Raw genomic sequence first — 6,418 nt, forward strand, 5'->3', positions numbered from 1 at the left:
CATAGATTTCTTGGCTTCTTGCATATCTTCAGGACTGAGGAATAGAATACCTCTTTTCTTCGGAGTTGGCTTAGGATGTGGTTCGGGAATATTCCAAGCATTCTCATTGCACAAGATGTTATTCAATAGGATCTCAGCTTGTTCTACAGTTCGTTCCCTAAAAACACAACCAGCACAACTATCTAGGTGGTCTTTGGAAGCAACGTGCAAGTCCATTATAGAAGATATCAAGTATTTCATTCGTCTCAAGAGGGTGATCAGGCAAAGCATTCAGTAGCTGGATGAGCCTCCCCCAAGCTTGTGGGAGACTCTCTTCTTCAGCTTGAGCAAAGTTGTATATTTCCTGCAAGGCAGCTTGCTTCTTATGGGCATGGAAATATTTTTCAGAGAATTAGTAGACCATATCCTGGGGGCTACGCACACAACCAGGAGCAAGAGAAGTGAACTAGGTCTTAGCATCATCCTTTAGCGAGAAAGGAAATAGCTTGAGGATATATTAGTGGCGGATCTTTTCCTCACTACTGCATAGGGTGGCTATATCGTGCAGTTTGGTAAGATGGGCTACAACCGTTTCAGACTCATAATCGTGAAAAGGATCAGATTCGACAAGAGTGATTAACTCAGGGTCGACAGAGAATTCATAATCCTTATCGGTCACAAAGATAGGCGAAGTAGCAAACTTCAGGCCGTATTTCATCCTAGCGTTCAAAGATTTTTCTTTCCACTTGAGCAGTAGTTTCTCAACATCATAGATATCCTTACACGCAAGAAAGTCCTCAGCTATCTCTCCCTCCATAACATGGCGCTCAGGCATAACAGCCAATTCAGGCATAGTAGCAGGTTCTACTTTAATAGTATCAGCATTTTCAGAAGTATCATCACGTCTAGCAGCAATTCTAGCAATTTGTGCATCAAGGAATGCACCTAGTGGCAAAGCAGTATCAGGCATAGCATCATCAGGCATAGTATCAAGCATAGCATCATCAGGCACAGTATCAAGCATAGCATCATCAGGCGTAGTATCAAGCATAGCATCATCAGGAATAGTATCAAGATTTCTAGCAGGAGGCGATGTCGCAAACTTACTCATAACTGAAGGTGAATCAAGTGCAGAGCTAGATGGCAGTTCCTTACCTGTCCTCGTAGTGGAAGGCAAGACTTTAGTTCTTGGATATATCGGATTCCTCGTAGTGATCAGCAAACGTCAATCCCAAGTGACTCGGAGAATATAGTTGTGCTTCCCCGGCAATGGCGCCAGAAAATAGTCTTGATAATCCACAAGTGTAGGGGATCGCAACAGTTTTCGAGGGTAGAGTATTCAACCCAAATTTATTGATTCGACACAAGGGGAAGCGAAAGAATATTCTCAAGTATTAGCAGCTGAGTTTGTCAATTTCAACCACGCCTGAAAGATTAGTGTATGCAAGCAAAGTATCAGTAGCAAAGTGGTATGATAGCAACGGTGTCAGAAAAGGATCTGTTGACGGCAGACTATTCCTAACTTGTTGTATCAATGGCGTCAGTAAATAGCACGTTGACGGGGGACTATTCTTGAGAATAATGCTTCCCCGGCTACGGCTCCAGAAAAGTCTTGCAACAGGTAACAACAAAGTAGCAAGTAACAGCAGTAGTGACAGCAGTAGCAAGGAACAACAGTAGTGACAGCAGCAGCAAGTAACAGCAGTAGTGACAGCAGCAACAAAGTAACATAGCAAGGACCAGTAGTAAAAGACTCATAGGCAGTGGATCGGTGATGGGTGAGTATGCCGGATGTGATTCATCATGTAACAGCTATAACACAGAGAGATAAGTAACTAGCTCCCGTTCGTCAATCTAATGTAGGCATGTATTCCGTATGTAGTCATACGTGCTTAGGGAAAAGAACTTGCATGACATCTATTGTCCATCCCTCCTGTGGCAGCGGGGTCCTAATGGAAACTACGGGATATTGAGGTTCTCCTTTTAATAAAGAACCGGACCAACGCATTAACACTTGGTGAATACATGAACTCCTCATACTATGGTCATCTCCGGGAGTGGTTCCGGCTATTGTCACTCCGGGGTTGCCGGGTCATAACACATAGTAGGTGACTACAACTTGCAAGATAGGATCTAAAACACACATATATTGGCGACAACATAATAGGTTTAGATCTGAAATCATGGCACTCGGGCCCTAGTGACAAGCATTAAGCATGGCAAAGTAGTAGCAACATCAATCTCAGAACATAGTGGATACTAGGGATCAATCCCCATCAAAACTAACTCGATTACATGATAGATCTCATCCAACTCATCACCGTCCAGCAAGCCTATGATGAGATTACTCACGAACGGTGAAGAGCATCATGGAATTGTCGATGGAGGAAGGTTGATGATGACGATGGCGACGATTTCCCCTCTCCGGAGCCTAGAACAGATTCCAGATCTGCCCTCCAGATGAAGAACAGGAGGTGGCGGCGCCTCTCTAGAACAAACGCGATGAATCCTTCTCTCTGATTTTTTTCCGGGCGAAACGGAATATATAGAGCTGAGTTTGGAGGCGGTGGAGCCTCGTGGGCCCCACGAGCCCTCACGGCGCGGCCAAGGGGGTGGCTGCGGCCCCTGGGCTTGTGGCCCACTAGCTCACCCCCTCCGGTGGATCTTTGCGCAAGTATTTTTCATTAATTCCAGAAAAATTCTCCGTAAATTTTCAGGTCATTCCGAGAACTTTTATTTCTGCACAAAAACAACACCATGGCAATTCTGCTGAAAATAGCGTTAGTCCGGGTTAGCTCCATTCAAATCATGCAAATTAGAGTCCAAAACAAGGGCAAAAGAGTTCGGAAAAGTAGATACGACGGAGACGTATCACGAGACACCGCATATCCATCTCAAACGTCTCGACAAGCCATTTGATCGGTGACCGGTCACAAAAACACGATTTAACTGGACCCCTCAAATCTATCTCAAACACGTGGACTGATGAACATCGCTCATATTCATCTTAAATATGAGGACGATATAAGGGCTTGCACACACCCCTGGACAGTAGGACACGATCACATTCGGGACCATCTTTTCTCTTTTTTTATTAATTATTTTTTCTCTCTTTTCTTCTTCATCAATCACGTGCAACTGACGAGAGATATAAAAAATATAAAAAGTGCAATTACAGAGATGAAAAATAGGGGTTCAAAACGGACACGCGTGATCACTCGCCGAACGCGTCCGCACATGTTTGAAGGGTCAGATTTACAAATTCCGACTGTGGAGCTCGACACGACGGCATAGTGACCGACAGAATGTAGCCGAAATGACGAATGTTGCAAACGTATAGTTGGACTCTAGCTGTCGCGTTAGAGCTGACGTTATCACCAGAATGAGCAGGTGGAAAGGAGCTAGGACTGTTGGTTCTCGTCACACATACACGAGAGATTAATTAACAGAAGCAACGCTTGGGACTTGGAAGATGATGAGGTTTTGGTCCGGTGGGGGCATAGAGAGCTCTTTTTACTGCATAGCTACACGAGGTGACGGTGGGGTCAGTAGGCATATCCTTAAGCCAATGGAAGGAGGTCGGTACAATGTTACGTAATTTAATAGAGCTAAAGTGGTAGGCATATAGGGTGGGTTGGTGGGATGGCTTCCGAGTTCCAAAGTTGCTCTGGGTGAACTCACCATCAACTGGAAACTTTAGAATCATAGAGATAATGCTTTTCCCTCCAAATATAAATGTAAAACTTTCTTCCTGACTTGATCCCTAGGTAAACCTGAAAGCTTAAACAATCCACAAATCTCATCGACATACATTAAATGATAACCATGATGAGATGAACCGTTATAAGGATTAGCCAACAGTTTCTCTACCATACCCTAAGGAATCTCATAATAAATATTTTTAGTAGGTTCAGCAGGCTGAGGAATGATTTCTGCAACTTCCGTTCGAGGCGAAGATGCCCCAAACAAGCCACTCAAAGGATGATCGTTCATAGTGACAAGCAGCAACAAATTTCAACACGTACCCAAAATATCCCCTTACCAATTCCCACTTACCAAAGGCGCTTCACCCCCCAGTAACAGTGCCAGAAAAGAGTCTGGATGACCCACAACTATAGGGGATCAATCATAGTCCTTTCAATAAGAGCGTCGAATCCAACGAGGAGCACAAGGAAATGATAAATAGTTTTCAGCAAGGTATTCTCTACAAGTGTTGTAAGTAAGAGTGATAGATAGTTTTGTAGCAAGGTAATTCATAACAAATGACAAGTAAAAATAGTAGAAAAGGTGCAGCAAGGTAGCCCAAACCTTTTTATAGCAAAGGATAGGCCTGAAAGTTCTCTTATGTAAAGCAAGCTCTCCCGAGGACACATGGGAATTTATGTCTAGTCATGTTCATCATATTAAGTTGTTTCACTTTCGCTACTTTGATAATTTGATATGTGGGTGGACCGACACTAAGGTGTTGTTCTTACTTGAAATAACAACCTACTTATGATTAACCCGTGTCGCAAGCATCCACAACTACAAAAGAAGAATTAAGATAATTCTAACCATAACATGAAACATGTGGATCCAAATCAGCCCCTTGTGAAGCAATGCATAAACTCGGGTTTAAGCTTCCGTAACTCTCGCAAACCATCATCTACTTGTTAGACCACAATGACTTCCTTTAGGCCCATAACATGGTGAAGTGTCATGTAGTCGACGTTCACATGACACCACTAAAGGAAGTAACAACATACATATCATCAAAATATCGAAAGAATGCCAACTTTATATGATTACTTATAACCAGACTTCTCCCATGTCCCCGGGAACAATATTAACTACTCACAACTCATCAAAATGTTCAACATTAGAGGTGTAACAAATATGATTAAGGCTCTAAAGATTATGTCTTCCACCAAATAATCCAACTAGCATGAACTACACGATGTAAGTAACACAACTAGCAACCCACAGGTACCAATCTGAGGTTTTGAGATAAAGATTGAATACACGAGATGAACTAGGGTTGGAGGTGAGATGGTGATGGTGAAGATTGTTGATGAAGATTGGTCCTCCCATGAAGGAGGAAGCGTTGGTGATGATGATGGCTTTGATTTCCCCCTCCTGGAGAGGAATTCCTCTAGCAGAATCGCTCTCGCAGAGAGCAAAAGGGCTTGTGCCCAGGTTTCCGTCTCGAGACGGCTGCGCTTTGTATCGAAAGTTATGTCTTGATCTTTTCTAGGGTAAAACATATCATATATGAGAAGAATGGCGTCGGAGGACCAACAGGGGCCCCACAAGTTATTAGGCCGCGACCTCGGGGGGCTGATGGCTTGTGCCCTCGCAGCCGGCCCTCTGTTGTGTATTTTTGTCCCAATAATTCATATATATTCCAAAAAAATTGCATGAAGTTTCAGGCCATTTGGAGCAACTTTATTTTGTACCTTTTTCTCGGTTTCCCGGCCCAGAATTCCAGTTTCCAAATATTTTCCTCTTCATAATGTACCTTGCATATTCAGAGAGAAAAGACATAGTATTTACATAATAATAGGGAATAATGGACAATAATAAGACAAATATCAATAAAGATTCATGATGCAAAATGGACGTAGCAACTCCCCCAAGTTTAGACCTCGCTTGTCCTCAAGAGAAAGCCGAGCTCGATAATAATGGCCACATGATTTGAGAGGGAGAAGTCGAAAACAATAAAATACGGACATTAGAGAAACATGAATATTAGCATAGCAGCAAATATTTTATCATATATCTTCTCATAAACAAGTAATGATTTATTCACAAATATTGGAGTATGAAGCATAAATTTTGTTGACAATCAACAAACTATATTCTCAGTCATTGGCCCCATGACAAGAGCCTATGCATGTGCTATTGAGACCGAGGTGACATCTCTCCTTATTGACTATTCCTTTGATGCAAATGGAACGTGGATGCTACCTAAAGCGGAAACATTGTGCATGCTTAGGTACCATCATCTTGGTCTCCAAGAGGCTGGGAGTGAAGGCCAAGTCACTATGGAAATGGACTCGAAGACGAACGAGCGAGAGGACCAAAGGAAGGGCAAGTCAGCTCCCATGCCCCAGAACTTCCGGCACCCGGACCTTCTGTACTGGTCGGAACTTCTGACCCTTGTTTAGCTCTGACATCACGAACGTTGACAACTTTCTGTCAAGCCCAGAACTGGCCGAGAACCTGACTGGAACCTTTGGCGCCCGGAACGTCCGACCTTCCCGGAACTTCCGTCCCCTGCTCAGCCCCGGCACCTCATACGGTGACATCACTCGTGAAAGCCCGGAACCCTCCTGATACGTCCCAAACGTATAATTTCTGCTTGTTCCATGATCTTTTTGGGTGACATTGTTACATGTTTTGCTACACTTTTATATCATTTTACACATATTTGGACTAACCTACTAACTCAGTGCACCTA

Source organism: Hordeum vulgare, chromosome 7H (assembly GCF_904849725.1).
Source record: "Hordeum vulgare subsp. vulgare chromosome 7H, MorexV3_pseudomolecules_assembly, whole genome shotgun sequence".
NCBI classification, from domain to species: Eukaryota; Viridiplantae; Streptophyta; class Magnoliopsida; order Poales; family Poaceae; genus Hordeum; species Hordeum vulgare.